The sequence below is a fragment of the Stegodyphus dumicola genome, chromosome 6, assembly GCF_044657685.1.
Source record: "Stegodyphus dumicola isolate Sdum_Otavi_A_Nest chromosome 6, ASM4465768v1".
NCBI lineage: Eukaryota > Metazoa > Arthropoda > Arachnida > Araneae > Eresidae > Stegodyphus > Stegodyphus dumicola.
The window spans coordinates 141,845,005-141,871,334 of NC_140773.1; the positions used below are offsets into that span (position 1 = coordinate 141,845,005).

At 32.4% G+C, this 26,330-nt stretch overlaps 1 protein-coding gene and 1 non-coding gene across 2 annotated transcripts in view; both read right to left on the reverse strand.

The window, feature by feature from the left end:
- The window catches only part of LOC118199075 (neuronal acetylcholine receptor subunit alpha-7-like), a 434,684-nt gene that overhangs the window by 388,550 nt on the left and 19,804 nt on the right, over window positions 1-26,330 (reverse strand). The window lies entirely within an intron of this gene.
- Window positions 16,500-16,573, reverse strand: TRNAS-GCU (transfer RNA serine (anticodon GCU)). The gene has a single exon. It is a non-coding gene; the product is annotated as a tRNA-Ser (tRNA).

Here is a 26,330-nt window from a genome sequence, read left to right on the forward strand (position 1 = left end):
CTTTAAATGTGATTTTGAATGTACTGTATCACCCATAGGCCTGAACAATTTTATCGAAATAACGCACATTACGAAAAGAACGTATAAATTAAACTACAGGAGAAAGAATCTTGTAAATATTGTCAGGTATATTTATGTATATAGTTGTTTCTAGGTTAGTTTTTTTTTCTCTTTTTTGATACTAATTTCCGGTCCACCTATAATAGAATACAAATTAAATCGAAATTCAAATATGATTTCAACGAGTATTTAGAGAAAGGGGATTGGCAATATTAGTACTGTATTTTTCTAGCGATTCAGCAAATGGTTATTGAAGTTGCCCATTAATATAGTTTGTTTCTTTAAAACCGGCAGTTCAAGTTTATAGGTCCTCATCTCTCGCTTATAATCGTAATGTGCGTCGTCATCATCTCACAAAGATAATTAGGAGCTTTTAGTAAAATGGATTTTTTTTTTTTTTTTTTTTGTAACAACCATTACCATGGTTATGAAGTACGGTTTGGGAGAAAGGAAATGGCCGTGAAATGCCTGTTCTAAAATAACAGACTAAAGACTGCAGCTGACAGCTGGTCACTTTGCCATTTCATGGATCAGCGTTACGAACAAAGAATGACTTTAAACGAGTAGAAGATCTGAAGACATAATCTTATGCTTACAATCATAAATACTTTTTGCGTTACTTAGAAACTCTAAAGTTAGCGGTGTTCATTTTGAGTTTTTGCTTGTATCTTACAAGTTATGGCTTGTATCTTACAAATCTTATCAGTTTTATCTCAATGTTTGTTAAAAAATGCAGTATATATATATATATATATATGATTAGTTTGTGGTCATGATGATTTATGTTTAGGCAATGTAAGAGTATATATACTTTGGATTACTAACCTATGTTTTATAATGTTAACTTGCATTAAACTTTGTTTCGACTTTAAGAAATATTATTATGGGCTTCACTTTAATCTGGGACTGATAATTAGTTCAAAACACCCCTAACACACGGTAAATTATCACTGCTGCAGAAGAAATTACGAAGTCAGAAGTAGATTTTATTAACATTTTTTTAAACAGAAATTAGATTATAAAAGCACATTCTTGGGCTAACAGTATCAGCCATAACTCAGCCATAACTGCTGATGTAACTAAACTGAACAGGCAGATTCAAGTTAAATATCGAACAGTAGTTAAAGAATGAAATTTTACTTTAAGCTGTCTACCAATTAACCGACGGTAAAGGGATGGTGCCCACGTCCCCCGTCGCATGTCGCATGTCTACCTAATTCTAACCAGAGCTTCAAGATCAAGTTGTTGGTAACAATATAACGCAAAGCCGAATAATTTGTAGAGACATTAGGTAAGTTTTGAAGCAGGAAGATGAAAATCGAACCACGGACCTCTTGAACACGAGCCCAGCGTGCTGACCCCTACACTACAAAAGAAAGCTAAGAAAGCGGGATAAATACCTTATATACTCCCCCTTTTAAAGGACGAATGAGACTTAGGGGACTCAGTCGCGAAATCCTGGGCGTGGACAATCATCATCCACCACGCGTTTAGTTCGGGCGCCACTGTAAAGACATTAGGTAATTTTTGAAGCAGGGAGTTGATAAATGAGCAACCTCCTCGCCGGGAATCGAACCACGGACCTCTGGAATAGACGTCCAGCTTGCTGATCACTACACTACGAAGGCATGCGAATAAGAAAGAAATACCTTATAAATTACAACTAATGTAGTATGAACACACAACCAGAAACACGTTCTGTCTTGAAACTTTAAAACCTCAGTTTAAATGCTAGCTAATTCATTAGTATTCTGGTTAGAAAAATGGAAAGGATAAGTTACAGTTTATGCAGTTTCTGAAAGTTGCGAAATTAGTTTATGAACTAAGCAGATCATAACAACTGGTTAATTTAAATAACAAATCTACGTAATATACTAAAATATATACTTTAAACTTCTAAAAATAATACTATGGCTTACTAAAATATTTTATTCTGTTACTCTACCCAAAGAATGACTTGGCATACCTTCCTAATAATTAACGATTTTCGATTACATCACAGCTAACTATGGCATAAGTATTAACACCCACCAACGTCTGGGAAAAAGATATGGAAACTTCTGTGACGAACGGAGAACGAAATGTTATTATGGCTTAACTTTCCGATTTTTACTTGGATGAATTTCAATCATCTCGCAGACTGCAGAAGCGTTTAGTTGTTTACTTTTAAGCCAGATTCAGATATGCGAAAAAAGTCCAAAATATTTATTTCCTTAAAATATTTTAATGGCAGTATTTTAGAACATGCTTGCATAAAATAGCTCGTAGGTTGATAGAAGTATAATATATATAAATATCCAAACTGCAATGCAGTAAATTGACATGAGCCATGAAACAATAAAATATATTCAAAGAAACGAATCATTTAAGAAAACTAATGCAAAATATCATGAGTTCAAATGTTTATTTGTGTTTCACAGAAAATATTCAAATAAATATTTTTGTTTTGAATAAGGTAATAACATTCAAAAATTTATTTCTATAGCCTATAAAATGTTTTCTGAATGTTTTATGCAGTTTATTTAAGATGCAAATCTACCTAAGTATTTCAGAACAAGTATTCACTTTTTTTATAAGTAAAACAGAGAAATACTGCATATTTGAACTTCTCATATCTCGTATTTTAAGCAGAAAGTCATAATTGTCCATTAAAGTATACCTTAGTATTTTTAGAATAGTTGCAATTTGACATCTTCAGTGTGTCCTTATAATGTGATGTTTTTCATTGTATCAACAAATACCAGATTTATTACTTTAAATTAAATGTTTTAAGATTTATCATGATATAGCTTACCAACCAATTTCAGTGTAACTTATATTCTGTAAAATAAGAAACCAGGTCTTCAAAGTAAATTAAACCAAACTTAATAGTTAAGACGCTTATTTATTTTCTGAAGCTTAGTAAAATTTCATATAAGCCTAGATTACATGCTTATTATGTAAAGTGTATTTTTTAAATTTATTACTGAATATTTTTCCAGATCTTTAAAATTGATTTTTAATTTTAGATTTTTTTAATAAAATTAAAGGCAATTGTTTGTACATCGTTGGCCCTCGTTGGGCATGAAAAAATACAAAAGTATTATTAAAAAAAGACAAAACTGTAATTAATCTCTTTACAGTAACAATAAGTACATCGAACCTGGAAAATGGAATAACATTGTGTGACTAAATCGAACAAGGAAAAAAAATAATAATCGTTGGATGTCAAACTGCATCAACTTTCTAGTACGTCTATATCAACTGTATAAGTTTTCGTCCTTCAATGAAGAACAGTTTACGAACTTTCAAACGACACGCTGCAACGGATCTGGGATCTCCCGATGGATCTGGGAGAGTCTGGGATATTACAAATCGAATCACTCATGATTCTTAATTTCTTCAAGTAATATAAAATCATATTTTTTTCCTCATAGTACTTTTTTTATTATTTTCATTACTTTAAATGGATTGCCATTATTTTTTAATTTTTCCTCATAGCATGTTTTGCTATTTTTTTATTATTATTATTGATGTAAATGGAACCACACTATTTCTTATTTTTCCGTTTCGAGACCAATATCCCATTCGGTACTAACGTCTCATTTGGGTTAGTAAAGGTTTAGCTTTTCATCAGGCTAATGTAATTAATTTGAGATGCATTTTGCTTTTCAATAGGATACATTATTTTGTTAGGAAAATTAAATGGATCAAGAAAAGCACATAGAAATAATAAGGTTAAGCAACTTAGTTGCATAGAATGCAGAAACATTCACATGAATGCAGACAAATATGGCAACTTTCTTATTTTGGAATACTTAACACAAGAAGCAATTACCTAATTGAAATAAAACAAAGCAATGATAGAAATTGTATTGAAGAAATAATATAGCAAATGATTCGACATAAATACAAATGGATAAAATGCACTCAGCAAGTGTCCAGAGAATTAAGCTCTTATATATTGATTATCTTCTAGAACTGCAATGCAATAATCACAAACCAAGGAGATTTTTCCATTCTTTACTTTACAGCATGTGTTAATAAGATTTTCTTAGGTTTCAGCAAAAGACTCAGTTTTGTAGTTCGCCTTTCCATAGTTTGTTCAAAGTGTTCAATATCCTGCTGGATGATATCCTAATTTTCCAGGAGATTTTCTGTCCCATCGTGAAGCAAACAATTGTGCTTTAAAATCTATAAAAAGAAAAGCTTGTCCGTTAAACACGCGAACATGGGTACCATAATGCTTTTTCAGTAGTGTTTGCCTTTCGTGTCTGCATTGTCCTGCACCTATAGCTCAGTAGGAGAATCCATCAAATGCAGCTCAACAACAACATCCCCAAGCAACCATTACGAGACGTATTTTGTATATTTCTTTTCTTTCGTATTCCTTTATCATTTTAATGCCAGATTACTTGATATGTAAAATACTATTCGAAACTTAACCGATTGTCTTTGGAAAGTAAGTCATTGGTATCTTTCAATTTTGTTGAATTTGACATTATTGCAAAGCTTTCAGCAATGCTGTCTGGATAATTCAATTTAAAAAAATCAGACTTCGAGAATTTAATTCTGCATAATTCAATCATAAAATCACAGATCTGCTGGGCATCCTCTTTCCTGCGCTGTGTAATAGAGATTTGCCAATCACCTGTCTGTGTAGCACGGATTGCTTTTAGTTGTTAATATTAAACAACAGGTTTCTTTACTCCATACAGTATTTGTGAAATACGTTCTGGTGGATTTGGTGAATGTTATGACATTCTCTGTGTTACTGCTCCACGAAAGAGTCCGTTCCTGCTATTCGTAAAAATATAAAAATAATATATTTCTACTTTTAAATAAACTATGTTTTCTGCGATTTTATTTCAGAGATATAGCAACACGCGATTATTTTTATTATAACTATGTTCTAAAGATGTAGAAATATTATGTTGTGTTTGCAGTTTGTACGCTGGAGCAAAGTAAAATATTTATGATATTTATTGTGTAGAGATTGATTTTCAGCCCCTTCCATAAAGAAGTGAACATTGGATTTTAAACTTTGTCCAAAGCATGGATCCAAACTGTAGAAACATTAGGATTGTTTTGTAAGACAGAGAGATGAAAAATTAGCAACCGCCTTCCCTGGGAATGGAACCACGGACCTCTGAAATACCGGCTCAGTGTGCTGAATCCTACACCACGAAGGCACGCTAGGAAAGCGGGAGAAGTACCTTATAAAACCTTAAGCGATTCTAATTTCCATTGCAGTTTTAGAAATTGCAATTTTTCCATACACTTTTCGATATAGAATTATCAAAACAATACCTCGGCGATTTGAGAAAATTCGACTTGATTGTTGATTTATGCTTCTTTCAAAATTTCTGAAGAAATAAAATCCTTGTTCAGACATTCTGGTAAACGTTATTGCAACCATAATCCTAATTGTCTTTTTCGCATGTTTTGAGTCATCGCATGACCATGAAACGCCAGAATCTGAAATGTACACGCACGCAAATTCTATTTCATATACTTTAGCTGTGCATATTTCGAAAGTTAATTTCATAAGACTCTGAGCCTACAACTTTGGCCAATGATGTCTGACTTAAATGCACATTGACGTATATCGTGAATACGTTGTACCAGAGACTACATATGTTCTTGGAGAACGCTCAAATTTCTGAGATCTGGTATTAACAGAAGCTTTCGGAAATGAAAATTATCTAAAGCAACGCAATGAAACAGAGAGTCCCAAGCTATTGAGTCTTCTATAAAGCTTTTATTCACAGCCAAAGAATTACGGTGATGAGTTCAGTAATAAATCACCAGATCTAAACCATTCGTACGGTATGGGCATGAATCTCTATTAAGAGAAAAAAACTGACAAGTTTCCTTTTGAAAAATATTTGGTTTTGATGCTTTTGATTTCATTACATATCTCTTTTTCACCCAAATTAGTAAAACGAAATTAATGTAGTTATCAATAATTTCTTGAATCGAATTCAAATACTGACTATGTGAAATTTTCAGCAGGCGTTTCTAAATACAAACTTTCTTACTATAAATTAAATCGTAATTTTAATTTACCATTTTCTTACACTTAAGATAAATTTCGCCCCATCTTCCTATGGTCTCTTTAATGATTTGTGTTTGATTACTAAAACTTTCACAGTTGCTGTCAATTTATTTTACCTTTCGAAATGTGACATAGACTACTCAATTCAAGAAGATGTCCATTGCTCTAATAGCTGATGTTAAATGCAGTATTGTGATAATGCGGTACCACGTTCGCTGGTCTAATTTTTTACGACAGTGCGTAAAAGTATGATTTAAATGCTATTGTTCCATTAATTAGAATTTCAAATTTTGAATGCAATTTAAACAAGAGCTAAGAAACATTTAAGCCTAAAAAATGCAGTCAAAAATTAAATTCGTTAAATTAAGAAACCTTAAGAAATTGCAGAAAATAAAATAAAAATTTTCATAAAAATTAAATCTAGTGAAATTAGTTTACAGACTGTTTGGAATGAAATATAAATTCAAAGTTGTATAAAACCAAAAATACGTGAAAGATAATTATTTAGTCTCATTTATTTACTTATGTCTAAAATGCTTTTCTCAGTAACTCTCTCTTCATTACATGCTAATTAACAAGTCACAGAATAAATACTGAAATTTAAAATTACTTTCACTGAATTCGGAGATAAGGTAAGAAATTTATGAATAAAATTAAAAAAAAAAATATTTAGTAATATAACATTTAAAAGTAAGCAAAACTGTTGAAAATTTCAAATAATTTAAAAAACATAATATATAAGATACATTACACGGAGAATTCCCACTGTATTATTCCTCCGCTTTTCATGTCCGCATATCTTATGTTAATATTTTGAATGCCGTTACCACTTCGAACTAAAGTTCAGTTCTTAACAAAGCGGAATAAACAAATTGCGGATATGCTCATTTAATCAGTTTTGATTTCTCATTTTATAAACATAATTTGAGTGTAGTTAAGTATCCAGTTTAGTTCATGATATAAGCATTTGATTCTTCTGTTTCAAAACATGTTTTGAATGAACTGAATTTTATTTTGGGAAGAAAGTATTGAAATTTGAAAAGAATTTGAATACCATTATTTGATTTATAATTTTTTTATGAAAATCTGTAAATTCCAGGTCACTCTAGATTAAAAATTACTTCGTTTTATTATACTGAAAAATGCATTCGCCTTTTTATGATTTCAAGGCCTCAAATAATCATGTAGAAAATATCGTATTGTGAGAAAGGTACACGTTTCGTGTTAAGATTATATTGCGTGCTGAGACAGTATGTTCTCCTTCAACAAATGCCCGGAAATATTTTCAGAAGTGTTTTGGAAAATATTTTCCCATCGCTATGTCTCTGATACTACAATGGTACTTATTTCGCACACCAAAACATTTGCCTTTAAAAGATAAGAAAGCATTGCTTTAAAGCATGCTTACAAAAGAGAGAAGATACTTAACGATGCTCTTGAAATCTAAGTTTAATTTGTTTCTTCTGCGCGCTTTGCAGAAAACTAAGAATGTAAAATGTGTGATTCAACTGTCAGAATAAGTAAGTTTTTCTTTTAGCATGTAAAAAGCACCTGCATTCTTTATTTTGCAGAAAATTACAAATAATAGACAATAGGTTTAGCATTATTGTTTCAATTAACCTTTCAAGGCATTATCGCATTCCCTATTTGTACTCTCGTGGTGCAAGTGGTTTACACATCCAAGTAGCAAGTGGGAAACTTGATATAAATCTGCTTGTGATAACAAGTCATATAAATTCTCTGGTGAGAGCGTTTGACTTTTTGTGTTTTCTGCTTTTACAATATTATACTCTCAATATGGCATTCGATCTAAAATATCATGCATAATAATTCATCACCACTTGGTCGGAGTGTCTCGTGCCTTTCCTAAACTGGCTGTACAGATCAGATATAATGTAAGGAACTATTGCATTCTTCCAAGGATGCCCTTATATCGTGCTTGGTTAGCATCTCCGAAATCTCTCCTATCTCCTTGGTTAACATCATCTAATCGAATCCTTGTAATGCCAAAATTGAATTTTCATATCTTTTGCTTCATTGTCTCTACTACCTATGCGTTTGTAATCACACTAGCATTCTGCATTACTTGCAAAACTTTCGCATGTTATATAAACGTGCACTTATATAAAAAAATTTCATTGACGTGAAGTAATATACATATTACGCAACCCACAAACATGTTAATATACAAAACTGTTTGAGTATATGAGTTTAGACTGATAAGGAGAATGTTTTGTTGTCGTTGGTGTTGTGACTAATCTCACATGTCTGATCTAATTAAAACATTGAAAACTGTGAGTCTTATCGTGGAAAGGGGTACAAGATTACATCTATCGTTGCCAAAAGCCTTGGCTATCATATAGTGACAGTACAATGTTGTCCAATTCCACCCCAGTTTTGAGGAAGAGTAAATCGGAGGGAAATCTTAGGGTATTCTCTTCTTTCCTTACTACCGAACCACACGAGAGGACTTTAAGCTCGCCGTGTAGGTAGAGTGCTTCCATGCCACAAATAAACTACAAAAAAAGCAAAGACATTTATAATATCCATTCCCTCTTCGAGATTCGAACTCGGGCCTTTTGGTGCCTTAGTAGATGTCCCTAATCCTTATCCCATTTGGTGGAATGTAAACATTGGTATCACGAAATTTTTTTCTACATCCATACAACTGCAGACAATACGAATTTCATCATAAAAAAGAATATGTAAGCCCATAAAATTCAGGAAAAAAGAGAGAGAACTTTATCTGAAATAAATTTCCTTTCGCATTACAGTTTAATCGATTACCGAAGTCAGTTTAGGCTTGGAGGTATGCATATATGCGTTTCAAAAAATGAAATAAAGGGAAATCCAATAATGCATAAGCATCCTATGTCATATATTAAATAAACATGACATTTTACCAATATGTTTATTTCTAATCAACTTATTGGTAAATGTGTAATATTTTCTAAAGTACACGACATATACTGCTCACTAGAAACATTTTTATCTCTTACTAAGAACCACTCAAGTACACTCGATTGTTGATACTAAAAAGTTGATACTAAAGTTAATTTTAATACAAAAAGATTAAAAATTACACAAAAAATTATTAAAATGATTATAAAAACAGAACAATTTTTAAACATTCTTTATATCTCCAAAAGCATTTTTAAATCAAATGACTCTGCAAAATATCAAAATGTCACATAGTTTGTAAAAAATTTAGAACATGAGAAAATGTTCTAAATTCTTTACAAAATATGTGACATATATACACAAAATATGTGACAATATAATTTTCTGATTATATTTGAGAACTCATATTTAGGAAAGTGTTATACTCTTTCTGGAAAAGTAAAAATACAAGAAGTTTGACTCCCGTACAACAAAAATTACCCGGGATATTTAATTCCAAAATTTTCAGTTTTTGAAGTTTTCTGACATCTTTATCACTTTGTCTTGAGGAATCGGTTAATTAAGTGAGAAGAAATCGAGGAAATATATTTAAATAAAGCGCAGCAAAAAATGTGTATAATTTAATAGGCTGTAGGAAAAGTGATATGGTATCCACATCACATTTATTAAAAATAAACAAGATATGTATTTCGTTTTTTCAATAAAACAATCACTATTAATTTATTTCAAAGTATCGTTATTCCTTTTCTATTTTTCTAATATTATGTTTAAGTTACTCTTCCTTATGAGCCCTATTTGTATTAGAATGCCCTATTTGTGTCCACTGTTTAATATGGTACTAACTAGTGATACCATTAGCTTTATGTTATGGGATTAAATGTCATATCTCTATCGAATGCACAATTAAAGTCAGGAAGAAATGCTTGTTATAATTTATTCAATTACAAACAGGTGAGCAATAACAAGGTATAATTAAAATCATTTAATTATATTTTTCTACGGCTTAATCATAATCATATTTGAGTAATGCCTAGCCGTTTCATAGACATGCAGAAAATACATAAACGGTTTTCTAAATAAAGAACGCGAGTACCTGCGTTTTCAGTGGAATTAAATATTTAACAAGATTTAGGCATGTCAAAGATTTTACGCGGTGGTTATACGAAAAGGTTTCTTTCTTTTGCAGGGGGGATTACCCTTCGTGCGTAGGGACTACGCTAACCTTTTGCGGGGCGATTGCGCTTAACTGAACCCATCATGTATATCTGAGACATGAAAAGAAACTACACGAAGAAAATCTCTGAAGGACATTTTATTCTCAAGAATTCTTGTAGAGTCATTAGATCTTTTTGAAACGGGATATGTGAAAATGTGCAATGCCCTCGCCGGGACTCGAGCCTGGAACTCTCGAATATGCGCCGAGTGTGCTACCGTCACACCACGAAGGCATTCTGGGAGAAAGGAGAATAATCCTTATAATCTATTTATATGATAATCTCTTTATTGTCCTATTTCTTAAGCGGATGCAACCCATGTGTATATATTTTAATATTTTCTCTAATTATGTAACAATAAATATATATATATATATATCAAGTTTGCAACTGTACTTATAATTGTGAATTTTAAGATCATAACAACACAATTAGTACGCGATTAGCAGGGTGTTAACTATGGACGAATTTTATCATATGCGTTATAGAGATTGTTTTAATTTTAGTTTAAAGATATTACGAGAGGAATGAGAATGAGTTGTCTGTATTAGATATTACTCATTATTACTTTATTTATTATTTTTTGAAGTGTTATCAGCATATTGGTTTAATATGGTTGAGAAAGGTGAAGCGAAAAAGTTTGCGAAGACAAAAAAGAGCGACCAGTAAAAAAAACGTGTCAAGCAGTTGATATCAGTATTAACATATCAAAAAATATACATTCGAGATTGATCAAATGATGTATCTATGTATCTGCAACATATCTGTATCCTGTCCTACGAATACAGATACGTTGCAAACGGACACAGATTCCTTTAGTTGGGTATCTAAATTTAAAGCATTGTTCAGTTTGTTCAGTTCAGATTTTAAGAAATGAAGGGAACTTAATAGTATATACTACATGAGGCATTTACATTGTCTCATGACGTGCTTCGCTGCAGACTAAAATCGCTCCTGACAAATATGTAATAATCCTCTAAAGAATAATAATTGATCATTCAAAATGTGAACTAGAGCATTTTTGAGCTTTTCGCTTTCATGTGCCTACATACCATCTCTAATAAGGAAACGACATTATAGATTCATGTTTCATGTGCTTTAGAAGAATTGTAATGAGCAGTGATAGATCAAAATATGCACTTTATTATTTTAAAAATTTACTTTCTCTTTTTTCAGGATAAAAATGAGGGTTTTTTTTTTTTTTTTTTTTTTTTTTTTTTTTTTTTTTTTTACTTTTCAAAAACTGTGTTAATATCTTCAAAAGCTGGATTACGTAAAATTTCCTCTAAGTTAACTTTTGGTTACGCCGTGTCAGAAAGCCAAGCAAAATCTGCATATGAATTATTTTATAAAACGTTTTTAAGCTTATGTTTTGCTGTAGTTTGAAAGAAATAAATAATAATTATATTCTGAATAATTATCCTTATATAAAATATGTCTTTATATCATTTTATAAAAAACATTTTATAAAAACGAACTTATATATTCTATTAATGCTTTACATTTTTGTAATCCATTACTACCATCACAAAAATTCTCTAAAACCTAATGAGGTTACAAGGAGACTCAATTAAAAAAAATTGCCAATTAGAGTAAGCTATATGATTAAAAAGCGAATAGCAAATAAAACCGATTAATTAATTTCTGAAATGTAATAAAATATTACTCTAACAGATGCCTATTTAAATATAAACGAATTAAAATTTTGAACGTGAATAAGTTTCTTGGTGATAAATATCAACTAAAAGAGAAATTGAACGTGTTCCAAAATCCATTCTAATTTTTCTATAAGGAGCTTCAGTATTGGTATAATTTGTTATCAATATTCTGTTTATTTACATAAATTCCTAAGTTTTATCCATTGAATTTATTTTAAAAATTTTAGATTTGCCAGACATAAAATTTCAGATTATATCAACATTATTGAAATTATTGGAATGAACTCTGTTCTATGAATGTGAAAACAACTCTTTCAATCTTACATGTTAGTTAACGAGAGAAAGCGTTGAATAAAAATTTCTCTTCTAGTATACAATTCCCTCGAAGTTAAAAGACGCTCCAAGATTGTAGAATGCTTCGAACTTAAGTACTTTTTCCAGGAGGTCTAACACACGTGTCACACAGTGGTAAAAGGCGTGATTATACGTTCTATGTTGTACAGATTTATTTAAATAAGTAATGCATTTATTTGTTTTGGTGGTGGACTTCATGGAAGAATGGTTGCCAGAGCCTCAAGAAGGTTAGACTTCTGCCTTAACCCCATTTTTTAGGTAAATAACCTCCGGCGTGGTCCGGGGGTCTTCCACTCCTCTCTTGTACCACCAGTTCGCGAGAGGTTACTTTACGCTCAGCATGTATTTAGAGTGCCATATGCCTCAAAGAATATGTACATTTACAAACATCCATGCCTTCTCCGAGATTCGAACCTGGGCCCTTCGGTACCGCAGTAGGCTCCCCTAACAATTATACCGTCTGGGCGGCCTACATAGTATTGCTAAGTAAATATGATTGAATTGCATTTGTAAGATTAATTTAGTTCACTACTTTGGTTGATACATTTGCCTTTTCGGAAAAAAAAAAAAAAAAAAAAAAAAAAAAAAAAAAAAAAAACAATGTAATTTTTTAACTATTTGATTGTAAGTCTGAATTTTAAATCATGTTATGATAATTAACCAATTCTGTTCATTTCTAATAAGCCTATTCTGCTGCAAGAGGATAGCAATTAGTTCTTTGTATTAACATATTATGCTGCATATCAGTTCTATATCGCATTTAATTTCTTTCTTCTATAATTTAGTTGATGTAAAAGTACAGTAAAACTAATTAATTTTAAAATGTAAACCGTCTTAAAATAAATTATAGATGCCTTATCAAAATGATCTCTAACTAATTTTTAAATATAATTTTATTATTCAAAACTTTGCAACTACTGGAAATACAACCAGCATCATTTTCAAATTATGTGTTTAAAATTATGATTTTGTTTCAGCCTTGTGTTTTATCGGAATAACAAATCTTCATTTGAGTTGTCTACATGCTGAATCTTTTGTTCATTCTTAAGGTTGGGGAGTTAAATATTAGATCTCTCAGAAGGTTTCTTATGCTTTCTGGGACAATTTCTGTTAAGAAGAATCAGTAACACAGCGCTATTCAAAATAAAACTTGCGCACAGGAAACAAACTACTATTATTTCTCTAACTGGCTACTTCTTTCTCAGCGTACTGATACTTAAAGTGGTATTTTCTTAACTGAGGACTAATTTGTTCTGAATTTAATTCTCGGTAATGTATAGCTAGTTAATAATGTTAATTTAAATAATAACAAAATAACTTTGCAATGCTGTTATGTAATTTTTAAACATAAGTTAGCTTACCTAAAATTTGTTTTCTGTAAATTACCTAAAGACTTCACCAAATAAATGGGCTACAGCTCATTAGAAAAGGGCATAGGTTTGGAGCATGCCAACTTGCATAAGGAGGATTTTGAATAAAAATCAGAGCTCAAAACAGTTAGGAAATATTACGATTTTTGATGTTGTTGAGAAATTATTTGTTAGTTGATATATGATCCGTTGGTTAGGTTACCTGATTACGACAAAGTACACGAAGAATATCTGCCTTAGTGAAGGTATGCTTCGTGGAGGATTTTCTAATGGAAACTGGTTTGTGCTCAGGTTACATATAGATAAAACATTAACAGTAATCAAGCAGATAGCCCGTTCGCTTGAATCCAAACACTTATCAAACAACCAGTTTTCAGCGATAGTAACCGCTCCGTCAGGCGTAGGGCAAGTGTACGATCCATAAGTGTTGTAAAAAAGAAAGTTACTCAAGTATAAGAAATAGTTCAATTTTATTTCTCGTCTTTTGTTGCGAAAAATACGCATGTTATAAAGGTTACAACTAAAAATAATGTTTTTATGCAAACTTTTGGCTTTCTTGTACGAAGTAAGGAACACAGATTAATCGCAAGCAGTTCTAGTATAATGCTAGTAAAATACAACTTGACGCAGCTTATTCTATTGTACGTGTAGTCTTACACTGCGTTACCAATGTTTGAATTAAATTGAATATTATTATTAAATAGACGCAGATCATGGTTTCTTCTGTAGCTCTTACGTAGTTGTGCCTTAATCTAAATTAAAAGACTATTTTAAACCTTCTTCAGTACATTGTGAGTATTTAAGATCTAGCGATAACTCGCTATCAGTCCAGTAGGATCCGGAGAACTTTAGGTTCCAGTTGCGAGAGAACCCTAAAAGCTATTAACAGAAAAGTGATACGTATCTTGGAAAGAATGAGGCACCAGTTGTCGGTTACATGCACATCATCTTCTCGAAAGTTGCAGAAGAAATGTTTCAAGGAAAATCGTATCTCAGATTATATCTTTCGATTCACAGCTCTTTCACGGAGTATCTCTACCGCTTTGACTTCAAGTAAAACTACTAATTTAGGGGTAACATCACCGAGAACATTGTACGTTTGAACGCAAGACGGCACGAAGAGTGCGTATACAAAAAATCTCGGGAAATAAATATTTCACAGTCATAAAATGCTATGAAAAATATTAATGCGTGAACAAAATTGGAGTTCAAAAACTGCCACGCAAGTTAGAAATCTAAATGCATCATTTACTTACTAAACTTTTGCATATTTGTGTTGTCATTGTCTGATAGCAATGAATCTGTTATCCTTGCTATACCCAATATGCTTTTAAAAATCTACACATATTTCATTTTAATACATTGTTTATACATATTCAGTACAAATGTACAGCAAATAGATTGAAATTTATTAAATCCGCCTAGTACATTATATGTTAACAAGCATGTTACATTCTTTATATTAAGTTGTTATTAAAAGCGTACCTCTCCTTCTATAATGTCGTTTCCTTATTAGAGATGGTATGTAGGGCCATTCCTACTTTATAGAAACGATTTCTATTTGAATTTTCTCTTTAGCATTCTAAGATGAAGACTCGACACTTTCCATACAATCCTCAGCAACTATTTTGATTTCATTAGAATTCAGAATAAGGGATTTGTTTTAAAAAGTTTTCCTAAAATTGATACATGGCTCGGAGATATCGTAAAAGCGGTTTCCGAGAAAAGAATATTCATATCAACAAATTGTAAATTGGTAAAATGTCAAGCTTGTTACATCTCAAAGAATGTTTGTGAGGTAGCTTAGTTATTACTATTTAATTCCTTGCTATAATTATTCCTTTCCGTATTTCTCACCAAAATTCAAATTAGGTTTGTTTTTATTTAAGCTGAGGGATTTGAGACTTTAGATTAGTGTATTTTAGTATTCTCGCCAGCTTAACGTAAAAGTTATGTTCGAGTGTAGTTTCTATCTAGCTGATATTTTAAAACACGCTCCAGAGAACTTTCTTCAGTCTATGTGTTATCTTAGGCTACGTTATTAACGTTATTAAAAATCATCTAATTAATCCTTAGCAGTTTAAAAGTCAACATTTTGTACAAACTTTCAAAACTGCATAATTCTTTTGATACTTCAGCTTATAAGACAAACCTAATGTCTAAAGCATCCCGTCTCTAGGCAGAATGTCTCTAGGCATAATGAAGGTCTATTGGGCTTTTGTATAACGAAATAAACCAAACCTAACTGAATGACACATTCGTCTTCGGTGAGTTGCTGATTTCCTTAGTTTAAAAATCGCTAATAAATTAGATTTTGGGTATTTAAATATGGCAAAGCACTTGGAGGCTATATGCTTAGGGGAGGAATTCCTTCATAGAGAAATGTTTTGATATAAAGAAAGAAATTAGAAAAAAGACACGAAATTTAAGAAAACTCCATTTAAAAAAGCGCGTGTTCAGGGATAAAACACCTGACGCTATACACTATATTTTACTAAAGTTTTTTGCATAGTGGAGTGCACCAAATATACATTGGAACCCCGAGCTACGAGTTTAATTCGTTCCAACATTCAGCTCGTATAGCGAATTTCTGGTATCTAGGAACAAATTTCCCCATTGAAAATAATAGAAATCCAGTTAATCCATTCCGCAATTCCCAAAAATATCAACATAAAAATCAGTTTTTCTAATAAATAAACACTAGTAAATAATATAACCGTAGTTTACTTTTATGATATGATAGCTTTCGGCACCGACCTTTTAACTGTTTCTCTTTAACCCACACCAACAACAGATTTCAATATCCTCTAGGAGATTTGGACGGTGATTGGAAGTAACGGTAACGCCTTTGGCTTGTAGATACATTAGGTATATTTTGGATGCAGGCAAGATGAAAAATAGCCATCGCCTTCGCCGGGAATCGAACCACGGACCTCTGGAATAGCGGCCCAGCGTGCAGAACCACTACACCACGAAGGCACGCCAGGAAGGTGGGAAAAACAGCTTATAGGCTCATGACGTTTCTTAATTTCTTAATGCTTCTTCAGAATAGTATAATGCTTCGTCGATGCCGAAAGGCCGTTAAGTCTTCACCAATCCCGTCACTCTTACAGCCCGCTTATATTTATATATGATTTCTTTCTTAATTTCAACGGCCATGGCTTCCTTATTTTTCTTTGCAGCGCTATATGAGGCAACAATCTTCTTTGGAGGCATTGTGAAATAATTAATTTCACATCAAATGTAATAAAAATTAACTCACATGCGCACAAACACGTAGATCAAAAAACATTCAGTGATCTGAAGAGGGGATTCCTCGAGTCGAGCCGGATCGGCGCCACACATACCAGCAGCCTGGCTCATTGCTCGTTACTCGAGTGAATGCTCGTATATAGAGACATATGTTTCGCTCATACTTTCCTCGTACCTCGAATTTCTCGCATATAGAGGTGCTCGTATCTTTAGGTTCCATTATACCAGCAAATGGTGCTAACGAAAAGACACAAGAAATACCATAGCAGGTGAAATGGAAGGGTGACTGAATGGCTGTATGATTTAAATTACCGCATTGAACACCATATTATATCATATCATAAATGGATAATCTCAAGATGTCTCAGTCGAATTAGTTAAAGAATCAAGAATTTATCTGATGACATATTTGGATATCATCTAAAGTTGTTTTCCCTAGCAGTTAAACCAGACTTTCCATTCATCTCATGCCTTCAAACCGCATAGCCTCTAAAACTGTCCAGTATCATGGTAATAGTCGCCTTTCTACTTTATTCTGACCAAATATTGAAACGAAAGGCTACTTTATTTATATGAAATTCAGAAATACCAAGATGTTCCGAAAATGCTTGCGGTAGAGCGAACAAAAAATTAGGTGCATAATTTTCAATATATTTCCAAAAGCTTGAAAAAAACTGCAAAGAAAAAAATAATTTCCTTTTTCCGTTCCTTTGTCAATAGAAGAAAAAGTAAAATCATTGCAGAAATTAAGTTTTTTGATTTAAAACTTAATTTTTTTATCTTATACTATTGGATTCTTGCGACTTTAAAATAAAATATTTGACTAAAATATGAATAATATTAAGAAATTGAAATTATTAAGATAAAATTGTGTAATACAATGGCACAATGATAAAACTGTGTATAGCAACGCATGAAGCTCATCTTAAATTCAAGGTTATATATATATATATATATATATATATATATATGTAAGATAAAAATTCCCTAAATCAGCATTATAATTCAATTTAGCAGTGGGCTTTTAATTTGGGTATTTCGATTCTCTATTCTAAAAATAATAACATTTCTGTACTGCGCCATTTCTAGATTAATCTGTCCCAAAAATTTTGCGTAACGTGATGACGTAGTTAATTGGGAACCTAAGCTCTGCGAACTGAAACCTTTCTACTCTAAACCAAAATCTTTCTCTTAACAGACTTCCATATTGGATAAATGGCGCACTTTTGGCTTGAACTTTTGTCCTAGTTGGACGCAATTGCGCTGTGCTCTTTTTCTATCGCAACAATATCAAAAATGTCAATGATCTGGAAATAGGCGCAAATAATGTACCAAGTTGTTTGTGGCCGCAACATGTTCACTGAAAATAAAAAAAATGAAGATGTAACCTACCTCGGGTGCCTGTTTACTATTCATTGTGGATCGTTATTGTGCATATGCAATGCAAGCATGTAACTCGCACAATTAAAATGAAATTCTAAAAAGGGAAAAAAAATTCCTGAAAATAATAGCTGTGATTAAAATATATTACATAAAGAAAAAAAATAAAAAAGAGTTAACAAGCGCATTTTTTCCTTCTCGTGCACAATAAAAGGGGAATTGAAATAGGCTACCATAAATTAAGAATTTCGCCAAGTGTATTGTTCTTGGCGCAAACTGAAAAAAAATGCACAAGGATAAATATTCGAATTTCTCCTAAACTTTCCCACCAAATTTACAAAATTTAGTATTAATTTGAGCCACAGAATCAAAACATGGAAAAATGTTGACATGTCATTTCAAAAAAGTCTGATATCGTGTATGTAAGATCAAAGCAATCTAATATATATCCGAAGTCTCCCTTTCGAAACGTGAAAAACGCGAGTCGAATTTCATCAATCGGCGATATTGAACTCTCTTCGCTTTAGTTTTTTGAGTGGGTGTGCATCATCAACAACGTATTGCTGTGAATTTTCACGCCTCTTTGACAATATGAGACATAAACTACAGGAGGTGTAAGCTCTTTCTCCTCTTGTACATCCAGTTAATTATCGGTGCTTTTCCATTCAAATATCTTTAGCGAAATAATTTTGGTTTGCATTTGATTTTAATTTCCCTACATCAAATAAATCATAAGTACAGTCTAAGATACAAAATTTGGAATTATCAGTTTGCGTTATCCATGTATTAAAATTATTATCCATATGCGTCCAAAACGTCCGAGAGATAAAATTAAAAGAAAAGATATAATTACAACATCGGAACCAAAGTGGATTTATTCAAAAGCTATGAAAATTTAGCAAAGGTCCACTGAGGCCTGGATGCGAGTTTATTGGCTTAGCCATTTTATTTTGGGTTAGAGATCATGAAAAATTTGCCATGCCCTCGCCGGAATTCTAACATTCGACTTTCTTTTGGTAGCCGAGCGTTGTTTCCAGTGACGCCACGAAGGAACGCTATAAGAAAAGAAAAAATACCCTATAATCTTACAATTTAATGGGCCAAAGGTGAAAAGGAGAACCACTCAGAAAATATAAGCAGCTACTACCTTTAGAACCACTTGTATCATCCAGTACCTTTTAATCCAAGTTGCACTTTAGCGCGCTTTAGAATGTTTTTTTCTTTTAAAAGCCGGAAGATTCCAACTTACGATTACCAATCGGACGTGCTTTCCATTTACACCAAGAAGGCACGTAATAAGAAGTGTGAAAATTGCTCACGAGCTGTCTGGCATGGCACTGACTCATAAAGTTGAAAGACGTAGCGTCCCGCAGGATTACTTGTCAAATTATTTTGTCTTATGATCTGATAAATTTGCCACAGTTCCTAGATGGTAAGAGGCACTTTTCCCATTAACCACTACATGTAAGTGGGGTAACTGGCAAGGAAGCTGGCCAAGAGAGTGCTAAATAATACGTAATGTACAGCCACGAAGACATTTAATGAAAACTGAACATGGTTTTGTTGAAACGTTAATCGGAGGTGGCGGAAAGGCAACAAGTTGGTGTTAAAATGTGCTTAAAGTTGCTACGTTTCGTTCTGTGGTGTATAAGTGCCGCGGATGACTACCAAATGCGTCCGATTATGAAATGAAATGGCATTTCGGATAATAACTGCCTGCTCTTAACCTGTCTTGATCTCGATCTTCTCTTAGTTGACTTCATATGTTGAAGGAATTGCATAAAAAGGAAAATTAAAAGTACTGATCTCCTTATCTCTTGCTATAAAAAGTATATAAATGTGTTTTCTTTTAGCAAAGAATGTAGGGGATGAATTATCTTAAACTATTTTTTGTACTCCAAATGCTTTCAACTAGACTGGGAATATAAGAAAGATGTGCCTTTCGTAAGAGAATTATTGCACGCGAAAAGAAATAATTTTATGCCCAAGGTTCGTACTGTTAAATATGAAATACGCGAAAGCTCATCTTATGCTTTTAATTTCATATTATTCCTACTTCAAAGTTTTACAAGCTATCTTATACTAAACATTGTTAATTCATTTCCTAAAATTCAGATGATTTTCGATATTACCTACGACAAAAATAAAAATTAACTCTTACTTATACGACTGATTAAAATAATCTGTACCAAAGAATTCTTTAACATAATTTACCATGCTTGCAAATTTATAATTTTTAAAATACTAAATATACGGATATTTAAAACGAATGGAGAAGTTGTACAGACATTAGATATTTTTTTAGAAGCAGAAGAAGTGAAAACTACGCAACGCCTTCACAGGGAATCGAACCACGGACCTCTGGAATACGCGCCCAGCGTGCAGACCACCACACCACGAAGGCATACCAAGAAGGCGAGACAATACCTTATAAAGTGACGTTCCATTTTTCAGATAAATGATTTTTAAATATGGTAACTATCTACCTCTGATAGACATACGAATAACACATACTGATTTCACAGAATTTTTCAAACTTTTGATCATGTAGCGGAACTGCACGCCACTTCTTTGAGCGTACATGTTTCAAACTCTTTAGGGCTTACGAAGGCATTTAACAAGTTTCAATTTTGCGAACTAAGACATACAAATATGCTCATTGGGATCCACATCTGATTTCTAAACTGGCCAATCCGGCTGTGTGATACCTTCTGTTTCCAAATATTTGGAAATCAGAGTTTCTTGATAATGAGTATTTTCATCCATCGTAAAACCGTTGGCCAATAGCACTCGCGAACAGCCAAGATTTCATCCACATATCTGTGAGCTGTAACATTATTTCAGTCAAATATTTTATTTGGATCATTTTCAATTTTTCCACCCTAAACCATGAAAGTGTTCTAGTAGAAATCGGATTTTTCATCAAATGAGAAAGTAAATTACGCGTACGTCGCTAGTACGTCTACAATTACAGTTCAGGATTTATCTGGACTTGTCAGTAAACAGCACTCGGTCCTGTATCTCTTAGCGTTACTGAACATAATGAACGAAACTGCATTTCATTTGGAGAGGATTAAAATGATAGAGGCACACGAGTAAACCAGCATTTTTCTTTCATGAAGTTCAACATCATGAAGCTTTTCTGTAACAGTATAAAGACTGATTAACTTTCTTGTGTTACCTTGAAGATCTGTAACCATTTCCTTTGCTGATGCTTCACCTCTTCTTTGAGGATACGGTACCAGTAAAAGGTCTTCGTATATATATGCTTTCCCTGGCTGCTCTTGATTAAACTGTCTACTAGCTGATTCATTGCTTAAAAATTGATTACAGGTTCTTAATATAACAGTTCGGGAGATATTTATATATCAGACATCATCCGTTTGCATTTGCTCTCTCTTCGAATCTACTGAATAATCGCATCTTTTACCTTTCACATTAATCATTCCTTTGAGTCATAACTAATGTATACTCTCCCTGTCAAGAAAAACATTAACTTTTAAACAACACTACACTGTCGAAATCCAACATGCATCCATTGCACATCTCATTGTCTGTCGCTTAATTTTTCTATTTCATTCTCAAAAATCAAATTCAGTAATTTAATCAGTCAGCATACATTTTTTCAGACTTTTTTTAAATTTCAACAAAGAGCATAAAATAAAATTCCAGCAATCCGTTTAGTTAATCAGTAAGCATACCTCTTCAGAGTACTGATGAATACTGTAAAATGCAATATAAAACATTCTTCTGGTTTGTAAAAGCATAACGTATTCTTCAATATGACCGGCAAAAGCTGAAATTTTATTTTTCATCTAAATTTGAGCTGCCTTATTAGTAAATTGCACCTTAACATTATACTTTTGAATTGCGTACTTTCAGTTTTATCTGCTGCAAGAACAGAACATTACTTGATTTATGACATCGCCTGCACTAAAGACTTTCTATTTTATTTGAGTATTTTTAAAATTTATGTGGCGGAAGAGTATTCTGGTTTTTGTAATTCCTTCTGTAACCGTCAACGAACATACTGCTCTTTCATTAAGGAAAGTGCTTCTGGGAAAGCAAACATTTTGGAATACAAATAAGAATATAGATTCTTAAGATCCATTTAATAATTAGTTTTGTTTTTAAATCTATGAATACTTAAATCATGAAGTTAGCTTCCGTATTAAATGAAATTTATTTAAATTCTGAATTATATTTTCAAGTGAAAAATAGAGAAGTTAAAGTGAGGGGAAATGTTTTAAGTCTAGTGTACTTTTAAAAGGGAAAAAAATCTGAGAAAAACTGTTGTTGATTTAGTAATTAAATTATGAAAATATCAATGTTTCAATTTACATATGAAAGCTAAAATAAATTTGACAGATGCGCAGATGCCGATGTCTGAAGAACGGAATTCGAGTAATACCTCAAAAATGTTTGTTTCGAAATAGGCCCTATTAAGCAAACGTCTTGTTTGGAAGTGAAACTTTTTTGGGGAGGAGGGGGAATACGATATTTACTTGCAATACGACTCAAATTCGATGTGTCATTTACTAATAGTTCTTTAAATAATTCACTTCATAGATATTTCGACTTAAGTTTATTCACTTCACGCTGATATTTCGACTTAAGGTCGATGAGTCTCTTCACTGATATTTCGACTCAAGTTCGCAGAGTCACTTCACTTATATTTCAGTTTAAGTGTCATGAGTCACTTCACTGATATTCCGACTCAAGTTCGATGAGAAATTTCATTGATATTTTGGTTTAATTTCCATAAGTAAGTTCTATAACCGCGTGCACTAGTCTTGTTTACTAGTTTCAAGGCAATCCTAAGACTGCTCGTGAGTGTCAGTACGCCTGTTGCTACTATTCAATAAACAACCCGTGCTATAATTCATAATTTTCGCGCAAGTTTATATTTTCTAGAGTAACTTGCTTATGAATTCATTGACAAAAAGTTTTGAGAAAGTTAACGAGAAGATTCAAGCAACGAAGAAATAAGATAACATCAATATGGAAGCGAAAAACGAGATTGCTGAAAGATATAGAGACAAGATGTGTATCTGCAACTTCACTACTGTTTATCCCATCACGAGAAAGATGGTGTTTATAATTGTGAAACAAAAACGCTATTAACCCGCGGGAAAGCGTGGGTGTATCATACCCCACCCCTACGTAAAAGTGGAATATTCCTAATTTGTGAAACTGAAATTCTGTGCTGCATTCAGTAGCTGAGTTTCTAGATGTTCTTTCAGAACCGCGTTTTCTTTACCTGTGTGTTTCAGAAAAGATTTATCGGTATTTTGTTGGAACTGGGGTATGACACACCCCACGCGCCTGTCCGCGTAAGTGTTTTTCTGACTGAATATTTAGTTCAGAAATTTATTTCTAGAATGTAACAGTAAATATTTCTACTCGCAAGTGATTTTAAAGTACTTGACATTAAATTCTTAAAAATTTCTAACCGCATTATGCTAAAAAGAATGACTCCCTATGAATTGGAGATGCAACGCTTGTGAGATTTATTAGAAATATTTGAAAGCGTTGATGACTGCATTTCGGAAACTGAAGATGAAACTAGGAATATTTTCTACACTGTTTTGGTTTCGAAAAAGGTAAAACATTAATTAATGATGCTCCTAAAAAAGGAAAAATTGTTCTTATGCTTTCAACATTATATGACGATCATACTATAGATGATACTATTGGAGAAAATAAAACGTCAGGGATTATATGTTTTTATAATATGACTAAAGGATCAGTGGATATGGGGGATGAAATGTCAGATAATTATTCAATTGCGAGAATAACAAGGAGGTGGCCAATGGTAATTTTCTTTCCTGCACTGAAAGTTGCTGTAATAAATGCTTGAATTATATTACATTCAACGGCTAATCCACCAACCAGAAACAGAAGTCTGTTTTTGAAGGACTTAGCTTTACAATTAATGAAAAAAAGTATTGAACAAAGATCAGAGATTAATACTTTACCAAGAAACTGACGTACTGCATGCAAAACAAAAGCAGAAGTTTCGACGAAGAATTAAAACGAATACATGAAATTCGAAACAACTAAGTATGAAAGATGTGATAAATTGCCCTCGCGCCAATGACAGAAGAACGTGAATGCAATATTTAAAATGTGAAAACATTCTGTGCCAAGAACACATGAAAGTATTTCGTTCAAAGTGTAAAGAAATAAAATAAGCATTGTGTATCAGAGATGCAATGAAACTTAGAGGCATGATTTTTTTTATTATTTTCATTTATCTTAATTTTAACTCTAAGATTATTTTGGAAATTAATATTTTGAAGCCCAATTATTTTTCACGTATTTATAATACACGATAACAAGAAAAACATATTTAAAACTAATTAAAACCCTTTTTATCGTATTTTAAATATTGGGGTATGTGATACCCCACTCGCCCACTCTAGTAACTTTTCTTGGTGCGACTTCCGCCGGGTTAAAAAGGTTAGTGGTGAAATTGATTGTCAAATAAAGATCACAGACATTAAAGCATGTTGCTAATTGATTCGAATATGAATAACTGACAAGAATTTATGTACTGTATTATGTATAATATTTCTTTTTTTTCATACATTCGTGTACATGTTTCGCCATCTGCATTTGTATCATTTCTCATGACGCATCATGCGAAGTATTGCCATGTTGCTAGGCATTAGGCCTCTTATTCATCATTCATATGGCATTGCTATTTACCGGTTCTTTAGATGTAGTGCAATTTAAGAGATGTAAGATCTTTAACATATTCTTACATTTATAACTAGAATTTTCTGAAGTAGTTGGGTACAATTTAAAAGCAGTCTGTATACAGTTAGCTACTACTTTTAGCGAAATTCCTTCTGAATTTAGCGAATTTTTACCTACTTTTACAGGTGTATCTAGCGACATTTGAATGTGAGATTTGGCATCCATGGATATGCTGCTGTTATCAATTATAGTGTGAACTGGAAATCTCTTTCCTTTTGAATTACAAACATATGCTATCGCAGTTTTTAATAACACAGTTTTTCTCCGTGGCAATAGGAACTTGATGGATTTTTATGAGAACCATCTGCATTCTTGTTTATAATTGCATCACTGGAAGTTTCTGTTTTTGTTTTGTCTAACTGTTGACCGATGACGCCATTGCCGAGTAAGCGATGATTGTTATGTTTAAAATAATTAAAAATTGGCGGTATAACACTTTCAGTTTATTGATATTGATTTGCGTTTGCCGGTTTGTTCTTGCTTTTCGTGAAGTTCGCTTTCAGTGATATGGAACTGTGAAACTTTCTGTACAAGAAGGTACGATTTTTGTACTTTTCATATAATTTTTCAATCTGAACGAAATATGTGTATCAGTGTGATGTTAATAGTGTTTTAATTGTTACTCATAATAGGAGCGTAGTCTGAATTTACATAAAGACATGCTGCTGAACACGAAATGTTTCGAAAATTATATTAACAAATGAAAATTAGAATTACATGTATTTCAAAGTTGAATATTGTTTTTGCGTATTAATATGTTGTTTTTAAGGTTGTACTTAAGTTCTATTTTTTCATATTAGTGGTCCTCCAAATATAAAATCATATATGTAGTATTCCGTGAAGTTCTAAGTGTTAACGACCGCTGATATAAAATATATCTTGATATATTTTATAAACAATATTTATTTACTTAATAAAAGATGTTTTTTAAACTGTACACTGCATCACTTTAGACAGTATATATTTGCAGTCCATCCAATAAAAAGCTCAATTTTAATTTTTAAAATTAACTGATTATAAACACATGAAATATATAGTTTTAAAATATTCTTAACTGCTGCATTAAACTGTGAACATTTTTATAGATTTTTCAAAAAGCATTGAACATGAAACATTAAACGTGTCTACACATTCGAAGCACAGATCTCCCAGCATTTACCTAGTTGGAATAATTACTTACACCACTAGAGCAAAAATGTGAAAATACCATAATTCCGTATACTCTTCCTCGCTGAAAAGGAGAATAGGAAGAGAAGGGAAGACACTGTCGACTAAATCCAGGGCACTGACAATTTATCGTCTCCCACATTTGTAGTTCGCACGCCACTCTACGAACCATTGT